The sequence below is a fragment of the Triticum dicoccoides genome, chromosome 1A, assembly GCF_002162155.2.
Source record: "Triticum dicoccoides isolate Atlit2015 ecotype Zavitan chromosome 1A, WEW_v2.0, whole genome shotgun sequence".
NCBI lineage: Eukaryota > Viridiplantae > Streptophyta > Magnoliopsida > Poales > Poaceae > Triticum > Triticum dicoccoides.
In genome coordinates this window covers 567803143-567816613 of record NC_041380.1, presented here as the reverse complement: position 1 = coordinate 567816613, position 13471 = coordinate 567803143, and positions in this window count along the sequence as shown.

Genomic DNA, 13471 nt, shown 5'->3' with positions numbered 1-13471 from the left:
GGACTAAAAAGGGGCATTAGTCCCAGTTTGTGCCACGAACTGGGACTAAAGGCTTTGCTATATAAGCAGCACTTAGCAGTTTCTCCAAAATCCATCCCTTTCTTCTCCGCCCGACGCCCGCTGCTCTGCCTCGTCGCCGTCGCCGCCGAGCCGTCAGGCTGCTCCACCTCGTCGTCACCGCCGCCTCCGATGCCGTCAGGCTGGTCCACGTCACCGTCGTCGCCGCCTCCGACGCCGTCAGGCTGCTCAACTTTGCCGTCGCCGCCGCCCTCGACGCCATCTGCCCCGACGCCGGCGCCGCTCCCCGCGCCCCGACGCCACCCGCCATGCTCCGCCACCCCTCTGTGAGCACCTGCCTCGCGCCCCTGCCTTGCCTCGCTCCCGCGCCCCTACCCTGCCCCGCTGGCGCCACCGCTACCGCCATGCCCCTCTGCCCCGCCGGCGCCACCACTTTTTTTTATTAGTTTAATTTTTTTTCATATATATATAATGTATGTGTATGTATATGGCTATATGTTTTTGTTCATATGTTGCAATTGTTGGGTTTCGCAGTAATTTCAAAAAATTTCCTACGCACACGCAAGATCATGTGATGCATAGCAATGAGAGGGGAGAGTGCTGTCTACGTACCCACGCAGACCGACTGCGGAAGCGTTGACACAACGTAGAGGAAGTAGTCGTACGTCTTCACGATCCAACCAATCAAGCACCGAAACTACGGCACCTCCGAGTTCGAGCACACGTTCAGCTCGATGACGATCCCCGGACTCCGATCCAGCAAAGTGTCGGGGAAGAGTTCCGTCAGCACGACGGCGTGGTGACGATCTTGATGTACTACAGCAGCAGGGCTTCACCTAAACTCCGCTACAGTATTATCGAGGACTATGGTGGCTGGGGGCGCCGCACACGGCTAAGGAATAGATCACGTGGATCAACTTGTGTGTTTCTGGGGTGCCTCTGCCTCAGTATATAAAGGAGCCAAGGGGGAGGGGGCCGCCGGCCAGGAGGTGGGCGCAGGAGGAGTCCAACTCCTCCCGGGAGTAGGACTCCCCCCCAAATCCTAGTTGGACTAGGATTCCCCGAGGGGGAAAGAGGCAGAGGGGGGCCGGCCACCTCTCCTAGTCCTAATAGGACTAGGGGAGGGGGGAGGTGCGCGGCCACCTTGGGCTGCCCCTTTCTCCTTTCCACTAAAGCCCACTAAGGCCCATATGGCTCCCGGGGGGTTCCGGTAACCTCCCGGTACTCCGGTAAAATCCGATTTCACCCGGAACACTTCCGATGTCCAAATATAGGCTTCCAATATATCAATCTTTATGTCTCGACCATTTCGAGACTCCTCATCATGCCCGTGATCACATTCGGGACTCCGAACAACCTTCGGTACATAAAAATGCATAAACTCATAATAAAACTATCATCGTGACCTTAAGCGTGCGGACCCTACGGGTTCGAGAACAATGTAGACATGACCGAGACACGTCTCCGGTCAATAACCAATAGCGGGACCTGGATGCCCATATTGGCTCCTACATATTCTACGAAGAACTTTATCGGTCAGACCGCATAACAACATACGTTGTTCCCTTTGTCATCAGTATGTTACTTGCCCGAGATTCGATCGTGGTATCCAATACCAAGTTCAATCTCGTTACCGGCAAGTCTCTTTACTCGTTCTGTAATACATCATCCCGCAACTAACTCATTGGTTGCAATGCTTGCAAGGCTTATGTGATGTGTATTACCGAGAGGGCCCAGAGATACCTCTCCGACAATCGGAGTGACAAAACCTAATCTCGAAATACGCCAACCCAATATGTACCTTTGGAGACACCTGTAGTACTCCTTTATAATCACCCAGTTACATTGTGACGTTTGGTAGTACCCAAAGTGTTCCTCCGGTAAACGGGAGTTGCATAATCTCATAGTTATAGGAACATGTATAAGTCATGAAGAAAGCAATAGCAACATACTAAACGATCGGGTGCTAAGCTAATGGAATGGGTCATGTCAATCAGATCATTCTCTTAATGATGTGATCCCGTTAATCAAATAACAACTCATTGTTCATGGTTAGGAAACATAACCATCTTTGATTAACGAGCTAGTCAAGTAGAGGCATACTAGTGACACTTTGTTTGTCTATGTATTCACACATGTATTATGTTTCCGGTTAATACAATTCTAGCATGAATAATAAACCTTTATCATGATTATAAGGAAATAAATAATAACTTTATTATTGCCTCTAGGGCATATTTCCTTTAGTCTCCCACTTGCACTAGAGTCAATAATCTAGACTACACCGTAATGATTTTAACACCCATGGAGCCTTGGTGTTGATCATGTTTTGCTCGTGGTAGAGGCTTAGTCAACGGGTCTGCAACATTCAGATCCGTATGTATCTTGCAAATCTCTATGTCTCCCACCTGGACTAGATCTCGGATGGAATTGAAGCATCTCTTGATGTGCTTGGTTCTCTTGTGAAATCTGGATTCCTTTGCCAAGGCAATTGCACCAGTATTGTCACAAAAGATTTTCATTGGACCCGATGCACTAGGTATGACACCTAGATCGGATATGAACTCCTTCATCCAGACTCCTTCGTTCGCTGCTTCCGAAGCAGCTATGTACTCCGCTTCACATGTAGATCCCGCTATGACGCTTTGTTTAGAACTGCACCAACTGACAGCTCCACCGTTTAATGTAAACACGTATCCGGTTTGCGATTTAGAATCGTCCGGATCAGTGTCAAAGCTTGCATCAACGTAACCATTTACGACGAGCTCTTTGTCACCTCCATATACGAGAAACATATCCTTAGTCCTTTTCAGGTATTTCAGGATGTTCTTGACCGCTGTCCAGTGATCCACTCCTGGATTACTTTGGTACCTCCCTGCTAGACTTATAGCAAGGCACACATCGGGTCTGGTACACAGCATTGCATACATGATAGATCCTATGGCTGATGCATAAGGAACATCTTTCATATTCTCTCTATCTTCTGCAGTGGTCGGGCATTGAGTCTTACTCAACTTCACACCTTGTAACACAGGCAAGAATCCTTTCTTTGCTTGATCCATTTTGAACTTCTTCAAAATCTTGTCAAGGTATGTGCTTTGTGAAAGTCCAATTAAGCGTCTTGATCTATCTCTATAGATCTTTATGCCTAATATGTAAGCAGCTTCACCGAGGTCTTTCATTGAAAAACTCTTATTCAAGTATCCCTTTATGCTATCCAGAAATTCTATATCATTTCCAATTAGTAATATGTCATCCACATATAATATCAGAAATGCTACAGAGCTCCCACTCACTTTCTTGTAAATACAGGCTTCTCCGAAAGTCTGTATAAAACCAAATGCTTTGATCACACTATCAAAGCGTTTATTCCAACTCCGAGAGGCTTGCACCAGTCCATAAATGGATCGCTGGAGCTTGCACACTTTGTTAGCTCCCTTTGGATCGACAAAACCTTCTGGTTGCATCATATACAACTCTTCTTCCAGAAATCCATTCAGGAATGCAGTTTTGACATCCATTTGCCAAATTTCATAATCATAAAATGCGGCAATTGCTAACATGATTCGGACAGACTTAAGCATCGCTATGGGTGAGAAGGTCTCATCGTAGTCAACCCCTTGAACTTGTCGAAAACCTTTTGCGACAAGTCGAGCTTTGTAGACAGTAACATTACCGTTAGCGTCAGTCTTCTTCTTGAAGATCCATTTATTCTCAATTGCTTGCCGATCATCGGGCAAGTCAACCAAAGTCCATGCTTTGTTCTCATACATGGATCCCATCTCAGATTTCATGGCTTCAAGCCATTTTGCGGAATCTGGGCTCACCATCGCTTCTTCATAGTTCGTAGGTTCATCATGATCTAGTAGCATGACTTCCAGAACAGGATTACCGTACCACTCTGGCGCGGATCTTACTCTGGTTGATCTACGAGGTTCAGTAGTATCTTGATCTGAAGTTTCATGATCATTATCATTAGCTTCCTCACTAACTGGTGTAGGTGTCACTGGAACGGTTTTCTGTGATGTACTACTTTCCAGTAAGGGAGCAGGTACAGTTACCTCGTCAAGTTCTACTTTCCTCCCACTCACTTCTTTCGAGAGAAACTCCTTCTCTAGAAAGTTTCCGAATTTAGCAACAAAAGTCTTGCCTTCGGATCTATGATAGAAGGTGTATCCAATAGTTTCCTTTGGATATCCTATGAAGACACATTTCTCCGATTTGGGTTCGAGCTTATCAGGTTGAAGCTTTTTCACATAAGCATCGCAACCCCAAACTTTCAGAAACGACAACTTTGGTTTCTTGCCAAACCATAGTTCATAAGGCGTCGTCTCAACGGATTTTGATGGTGCCCTATTTAACGTGAATGCGGCCGTCTCTAGAGCGTATCCCCAAAACGATAGCGGTAAATCAGTAAGAGACATCATAGATTGCACCATATCTAGTAAAGTACGATTACGACGTTCGGACACACCATTACGCTGTGGTGTTCCGGGTGGCGTGAGTTGCGAAACTATTCCACAATTTTTCAAATGTACACCAAACTCGTAACTCAAATATTCTCCTCCACGATCAGATCGTAGAAACTTTTTTTTCTTGTTACGATGATTTTCAACTTCACTCTGAAATTCCTTGAACTTTTCAAATGTTTCAGACTTATGTTTCATTAAGTAGATATACCCATATCTGCTTAAATCATCTGTGAAGGTGAGAAAATAACGATATCCGCCACGAGCCTCAATATTCATCGGACCACATACATCTGTATGTATGATTTCCAACAAATCTGTTGCTCTCTCCATAATACCGGAGAATGGTGTTTTGGTCATCTTGCCCATGAGGCACGGTTCACAAGTACCAAGTGATTCATAATCAAGTGGTTCCAAAAGTCCATCAGAATGGAGTTTCTTCATGCGCTTTACACCGATATGACCTAAACGGCAGTGCCACAAATAAGTTGCACTCTCATTATCAACTCTGCATCTTTTGGCTTCAACATTATGAATATGTGTGTTACTACTATCGAGATTCAACAAGAATAGACCACTCTTCAAGGGTGCATGACCATAAAAGATATTACTCATATAAAGAGAACAACCATTATTCTCTGATTTAAATGAATAACCGTCTCGCATCAAACAAGATCCAGATATAATGTTCATGCTTAACGCTGGCACCAAATAACAATTATTTAGGTCTAATACTAATCCCGAAGGTAGATGTAGAGGTAGCGTGTCGATGGTGATCACATCGACTTTGGAACCATTTCCCACGCGCATCGTCACCTCGTCCTTAACCAATCTTCGCTTGATCCGTAGTCCCTGTTTCGAGTTGCAAATATTAGCAACAGAACCAGTATCAAATACCCAGGTGCTACTACGAGCATTAGTAAGGTACACATCAATAACATGTATATCACATATACCTTTGTTCACCTTGCCATCCTTCTTATCCGCCAAATACTTGGGGCAGTTCCGCTTCCAGTGACCAGTCTGCTTGCAATAGAAGCACTCAGTTTCAAGCTTAGGTCTAGGTTTGGGTTTCTTATCTTGAGTAGCAACTAGCTTGCCGTTCTTTTTGAAGTTCCCCTTCTTCTTCCCTTTGCCCTTTTTCTTGAAACTAGTGGTCTTGTTGACCATCAACACTTGATGCTCCTTCTTGATTTCTACCTCCGCAGCTTTCAGCATTGCGAAGAGCTCGGGAATAGTCTTGTTCATCCCTTGCATATTATAGTTCATCACGAAGCTCTTGTAGCTTGGTGGCAGTGATTGAAGAATTCTGTCAATGACGCAATCATCTGGAAGATTAATTCCCAATTGAATCAAGTGATTATTATACCCAGACATTTTGAGTATATGCTCACTGACAGAACTGTTTTCCTCCATCTTGCAGCTATAGAACTTATTGGAGACTTCATATCTCTCAATCCGGGCATTTGCTTGAAATATTAACTTCAACTCTTGGAACATCTCATATGCTCCATGACGTTCAAAACGTCGTTGAAGTCCCGATTCTAAGCCGTAAAGCATGGCACACTGAACTATCGAGTAGTCATCAGCTTTGCTCCTACAGCAGGCCTGGCACACAGTGATGAAGCTATGTACCTAGGCTAGGGGTACGGACCCGTCCAAAGAGCCCTACCCAAGGACATCCCTAGAAGAAATCACCTATCAATCGACTTGAAGGTACCCCACTCGACAGGTTCAAGACACTCGACCAAGAAGCTACCACTCGACCATGAAGCTAATCACTCGACTGCCAGGAGACCTACAGTCACTCTGTAGGCAAACGGTCAGCTGTTAAGTAGTCCTCATGGTCAATATAGCACTTTATTAGAGGCGTTACCAGTAACGCCCAATCTTAAATGTACCTTAAACCCTGCATTACTGAGGGCAAGAGGGGGCCGGCGAACTCTATATAAGCCACCCCCTCCTCAGTATGAAGGGTTGGCACCCCTGTAATCCTTACACGCATAATCCAGTCGACCGCCTCTGGGCTCCGAGACGTAGGGCTATTCCTTCCTCCGAGAAGGGCCTGAACTCGTAAACCTCGCGTGTAACAACTTCCCAATAGCTAAGATCTAGCCTCTCCATATTCACCCCCCTACATCACTGTCAGAGTTAGAACCACGACAGTTGGCGCCCACCTTGGGGCAGCAGTCTTAGCGCCTGATTGGAGAAGTTGCGATTTTTCCGATCCCCTTTGATCATGGTTTCGTGCGGAGTTTTGGTGGAGGGCCGCGAGATCCGTCTCGGCGCGCTCACGTTCATCGCCGACGACTCCGCCTGGCTTCAGGAGGTGCCACTCGACATCAACGCGCTCCCCGTCCGCGGTGCGACGCATTTCCGCGCATGCGTTCGTGGCGTCCTCTTGCGGCAACCGTCGACCCAATATCGGTCGGCCCCCGTATCGTCCCCCCGCTCTGCCTCCCACCGGCACAAGCGCTCCCTTCGGTCGAGGCTTCAGAGGTGGGTGAGACATGCCGTGGCTCGCCAGTCGGCCACCCCACAAGTCGCAGCGATCGAGCCCGACGAATCCCTCTGCGGCCTGTTCGACCTGTCAACTGGCTCCGCGGAGACCGCATCCGAGTGCGATAGCAGCGACCCAGCGACTGAGGTTCTGGCGGTCGATGGGACACACAGTCCCCCTGGTTTCCCTCGCGCTGGTGGAGGCGCGGGTGGGGGCGACCTGTCGCATCCCCACGATGAGTATCTCCCCGAACCTCTCACATCATTACAGCGAGAGGAGCTTCGCCGTCGGAACATGGACGCGCTCCACACTCCTATTGTCGGAGAAACCCCCGAGGCCCGGGCCTTGGAGGACGCGCGCTTGGCTAACCTGGCCGAGCGCACTCGACTGGAGAATCTCCAGCGGATACTCGACGAGCAAGCGCGTCAGCGGGCTCCCGAGTCCAGTCGACGTCAGCAAGCTCCCGAGTTCAGTCGGCGTCAGCTCTTCCCGCCGCCGCAGGTATACCGAACCCCAGTTCAGAATTTGGCCGCTGCGGCCCGTATAGCAGAATCAATTCAGCCCTCCCAATCGGAGGCGGGCAGAGGCTTGTTGCAGATCAGAGCACTGCTCCGGGCGGCGGGAAACCAGAATTCTATTGTCTCTCAGTCGCGGAATAGGATCCACAGTCAATCTGTCACAACAGATACAGTCGAGTCGGCTCACAGCCCGAGATCACCCCCGAGGCGTGAGGGACGTGGTGACCGGCGTGACCAGTACAGGAGGAATGAGCAGTATGATCACCGATTCGACCGTGATGATCGACGTCGCGTGCCAACCCCTCCCCCGAGGAGTGGGTCATATGCGCCTCGATGGCAAGATGACAGATGCCCTCATAGTGTCGGGCAGAGGATTCCAGTCAACCCCAGGGACCCAGGCTTTGACGCGAGGTCTGTCCTTGTTCAAGGCTTGGTTGACAGGAACAGGGCTCATCGGGAAGGCCAGAACGGAGATGCGCCCGCCAGCAGCAAAGCGCGTGTTTCAGGGCCAGAGTGTTTCAGTCGAGCCATCAGAGCCGCAGTGATTCCTCCCAATTTCAGGCTGGCGACTGGAATCAGCAAGTTCACTGGTGAATCTAAGCCTTACACCTGGCTCGAAGATTACCGAGTGGCCGTACAGATTGGCGGTGGCAATGATGAGGTGGCCATGAAGCATTTGCCTCTCATGTTAGAGGGCTCGGCCAGAGCGTGGCTAAATTAGTTAGTACCCAGCAGCATTTACACTTGGGAGGACCTCTCCCAAGTGTTTATCACGACTTTTGAAGGAACATGCAAGCGACCTGCAGGCCTTACAGAGTTGCGGTCTTGCGTGCAGAAGCAGAATGAAACTCTGAGGGAATATATCCAGAGGTGGATCATGCTGCATCACTCGGTTGAGAATGTGCCAGACCATCAAGCAGTTTGTGCCTTCAAGGAAGGTGTTAAATACAGAGAGTTGAATCTGAAGTTCGGTCGAACTGGAGAGATGTCTCTGAATCGGATGATGGAGATTGCCACCAAGTACGCTAACGGAGAAGATGAAGATCGACTCCGGAGTGGCAAGCAGAAAGCAGTCGTCCAGGAAACCGGAGGCAATTCCAGTCGGAAGCAGAAGCGGAAGGCCGAGCCAGCCGCTCCTGGGGAGGCCCTGGCCGTAGCCCAGGGAAACTTCAAGGGAAAACCCAAAGGCCCCTGGAAGCCCAAGAAAGTTAAGGATCAAGATGGAAATGATGTTTTGGATCTGCCATGCCACATCCACACCAAGAAGGATGAAGAGGGTAATTTTATTTACCCAAAGCATACCACTCGACAGTGCTGGCTCCTGATCCAGCAGTTCCAAGGAAAGCAGTCCAAGGATAAGGAAAAAGAGTCGGACAGAGTCGAGGACAAGGAAGACAGTGACGATGGATACCCCCAAGTCAATTCCACCCTGATGATTTTTGCCGATGTCGAGAGCAAAAGTCGACTGAAAGTCATTAACCGAGAGGTGAACATGGTTGCCCCGGCAACACCCAGTTACCTGAAGTGGTCTCAAACTGCCATCACATTCGACCAGTCTGATCACCCGACACACATTGCCACCCCTGGGAGACAAGCTTTGGTGGTCGACCCAATTGTTGAAGGCACTCGACTGACTAAAGTCCTGATGGATGGTGGTAGTGGCCTGAACATACTGTATGCTGAAACATTGAAAGGAATGGGAATTCCGATGTCCAGGCTCAGCACCAGTAGCATGAGTTTCCACGAAGTCATCCCTGGAAAGTAAGCCCAATCACTCGGCCAGATCGTTCTTGATGTGGTTTTCGGCGATTCAAAGAATTACCGCAAGGAAAAGTTGACATTCTAGGTTGTGGACTTCCAAAGTGCTTATCACGCCATTTTGGGCAGGCCAACTTACGCACGCTTCATGGCCCAACCATGTTACGTGTATCTCAAACTGAAGATGCCTGGCCCCAAAGGGGTAATCACTATTACAGGCAATCGGAAGAAGGCAGAAGAGTGCTTTCAGAAAGGCTCAAAGATTGCAGATGCTCAGATGGTAGTGGTCGAGCTGCAAGAGTACCAAAAGACTGCCGATCCGAGTGAATTGCTACGGGCCAAGAAGCCTGCTTCAGAGTCAGCTTTTCAGTCGACCGGTGAAACAAAGATGGCTCACATTCACCCGACTGACCCCGACGCCGCTCCAACTCACATCTCGACGATGCTCGACTCCAAATAGGGAGAAGCGCTCATCCAGTTCCTCCGTGAGAACTGGGACGTCTTCGCATGGAAGCCTTCTGACATGCCTGGAGTTCCCAGGGGGCTGGCTGAGCACCGTCTGCGAGTTGACCCGAAGTTCAAGCCTGTGAAAGAACATCTTCGACGGTCCACCGTCCAGAAGAGGAAAGCCATTGGCGAGGAGGTGGCTCGGCTCTTAGCAGCGGAGTTCATCCGAGAGATTTACCACTCCGAGTGGCTCGCCAATGTCGTCATGGTCCCCAAAAAGGACAAGTCACTTCGCATGTGCATTGATTTCAAACATATCAATCGGGCCTGCCCGAAAGATCATTTCCCTCTCCCCCGCATCGACCAGATAGTGGACTCGACCGCGGGATGTGAGCATTTGTCTTTTCTAGATGCTTATTGAGGGTACCATCAGATCCGTCTGTATGGACCTGACGAGATCAAAACGGCTTTCATCACCCCATTTGGGTGCTTCTGTTATGTCACCATGCCCTTCGGCCTCAAGAATGCTGGAGCCACGTTCATGAGGATGATTCAGAAGTGTTTGCTCACTCAGATCATTCGGAACGTAGAAGCATACATGGATGATATTGTGGTTAAGTCACGGAAAGGTTCCGACCTACTGACTGACCTTGCTGAAACCTTTGCTAACCTCAGGAGATATGATATCAAGCTCAATCCATCAAAATGCACATTCGGAGTTCGAGGTGGAAAGTTACTTAGTTTTCTCGTTTCCGAACGAGGAATCGACGCTAACCCGAGAAAGTTGGCACCATACTCCGGATGAAGCGCCCCGTGCGTATACACGATGTCCAGAAGCTCACAGGTTGCTTGGCCACTCTAAGTCGATTCATTTCTCGACTCGGTGAGAAAGCGTTGCCTCTTTACCGACTGATGAAGAAGTCTGACAAGTTCGAGTGGACTCCAGAAGCTGACGCAGCGTTTGCAGAACTCAAAGCTCTGCTCTCCACCCACCCGGTGCTTGCTGCCCCAATCAGCAAAGAGCCTCTGCTGCTGTACATTGCAGCCACGGGACAAGTTGTCAGTACAGTACTCACGGTCGAGCGAGAAGAAGAAGGAAAGGCGTTTAGAGTTCAGCGCCCAGTCTATTATCTGTCTGAAGTTTTGACCCCTTCAAAACAAAGATACCCTCACTACCAGAAGCTTGTATATGGGATTTACATGACCACGAAGAAGGTTGCGCATTACTTCTCTGACCACTCCATTACAGTCGTCAGCGACGCCCCATTGTCAGAGATTTTGCATAACAGAGATGCAACCGGTCGAGTGGCCAAGTGGGCGATTGAACTCCTTCCCTTAGATATCAAGTTTGAAGCAAAGAAGGCTATCAAGTCCCAAGCAATTGCAGATTTCGTCACCGAGTGGATTGAACAGCAACTTCCGACTCAAGTTCACTCGGAGCACTGGACCATGTTCTTTGATGGATCTAAGATGCTGAATGGTTCCGGTGCTGGGGTAGTTCTAGTCTCCCCCCGAGGAGATAAGCTCAGATACGTTCTCCAGATTCACTTCGATTCCTCCAACAATGAAGCAGAGTATGAAGCACTTCTGTATGGGTTGCGCATGGCCATTTCACTCGGCGTTCGTCGCCTCATGGTCTATGGCGACTCAGATTTGGTGGTTAATCAGGTGATGAAGGAGTGGGACGTCAGAAGTCTGGCTATGACTGGTTATTGCAATGCAGTGAGAAAGCTAGAAAAGAAATTCGAGGGGTTAGAGCCTCATCACATCCCCCGATTGAAAAATCAAGCAGCTGATGATCTGGCAAAGATAGGCTCCAAGAGAGAAGCCATTCCCAACAATGTGTTTCTGGAGCACATCCGCTCACCGTCAGTCCAGGAGGATCCTTTCACAGAAGAAGCTCCACAACCGAAAAGTGCTACAGATCCGACTGAAGTCGAAGTTCCTGCTGTGGTCGACCTGATCATGGAAGTCTTGGCAGTCACTCCTGACTGGACGATACCATACATCGCGTATATCCTAAGGAAAGAGCTCCCAAAGGATGAAGAAGAGGCTCGACAGATCGTCCGCCGATCCAAGGCCTTCACAGTCATAAAGGGGCAGTTGTATAGAGAAAGCGCGCCTGGAATCGGTCAGAAATGCATAACACCAGAAGAAGGTCGGATGATCCTTGAGGATATCCACTCGGGGACCTGTGGCCACCATGCGTCCTCTCGGACCATTGTGGCTAAAGCATACTGAGCGGGATTTTACTGGCCTAGTGCAAATGAGATGGCGAAAGAAATAGTCGACAAGTGTGGAGGCTGCTAGTTCTACTCCAACATGTCACACAAGCCTGCATCAGCCCTGAGGACCATTCCACTCATCTGGCCCTTTGCTGTCTGGGGACTAGACATGGTTGGTCCACTGAGAGCAGGCAGGAGCGGATTCACGCATGTGCTTGTGGCAATCGACAAGTTCACCAAATGGATTGAAGCCAAGCCTATCAAGAACCTCGACACTGGCACTGCTATCAGTTTCGTCAGAGGACTAACATTCAGATATGGAGTCCCTCATAGCATCATCATTGACAATGGGTCAAACTTTGATTCGAACCAGTTCAGAGCTTTTTGCGCCTCTCAAGGCACACGAGTCGACTACGCGTCGGTCGCGCATCCTCAGTCAAATGGACAAGCTGAAAGAGCAAATGGTTTGATTCTCAAAGGACTGAAGCCTCGGCTGATGCGTGATCTCAAGCATGCGGCAGGTGCTTGGGTCGACGAGCTTCCGTCAGTTCTGTGGGGATTGAGGACCACCCCTAACCGGTCGACTGGAAGAACTCCATTCTTTCTAGTTTATGGAGCCGAAGCGGTTCTGCCAAGTGATCTTCTTCACAACGCGCCCCGAGTCGAGCTTTACACCGAAGATGAAGCAGAATAGGCCCGGCAAGACGCATTCGACCTCCTAGAAGAAGAGAGGGAGATGGCCATGATCAGATCGACCATTTATCAGCAAGAGTTGCGTCGATTCCACGCCCGGAATGTGAAGAGTCGAGCCTTCCAAGAAGGAGATTTGGTCCTCCGAGTGGATCAACAGAAACCACACAAGCTTGCTCCTACTTGGGAAGGCCCCTTCATCATCACCAGAGTCCTCCACAATGGAGCGTATCACCTCTACAACGTTGATCGCCAGATCGACGAGCCTCGAGCTTGGAATGCGGAACTACTCCGCCCCTTTTACACTTGAGCTCTCCCTTGGACGAGTTGTAATAAGAAAAGTTCCTGCAGTTTGTTTTTATCAAAGGCAAGAGTGTTCCATTAATTGTTGTCACTTTTGTTTACATACAAAATCCCCCAGTGGGTGACTTAGCTGCGAATCCGTTTCGCCTAAGTTTGAAAAAACCCTACCGAGTGAAGAGCAAACCTCCCACTCGGAGGCTTAGCTGCAGCCCAGTGCTCGCCGAAGTGTTTAAAAATCCTACCGAGGGGAGAGCGATCCTCCCACTCGGGGGCTTAGCTGCAGTCCAGCACTCGCCTAAGTTCTCTCACTTAGAGACTTAGCTGCAGTCCGGCACTCACCTAAGTTTGAAAAAATCCTACCGAGTGGAGAGCGATCCTCCCACTTGGAGGCTTAGCTGCAGTCCAGCACTCGCCTAAGTCCTCTTACTTAGAGACTTAGCTGCAGTCCGGCACTCACCTAAGTTTGAAAAAATCCTACCGAGTGGAGAGCGATCCTCCCACTCGGAGGCTTAGCTGCAGTCTAGCACTCGCCTAAGTCCTCTT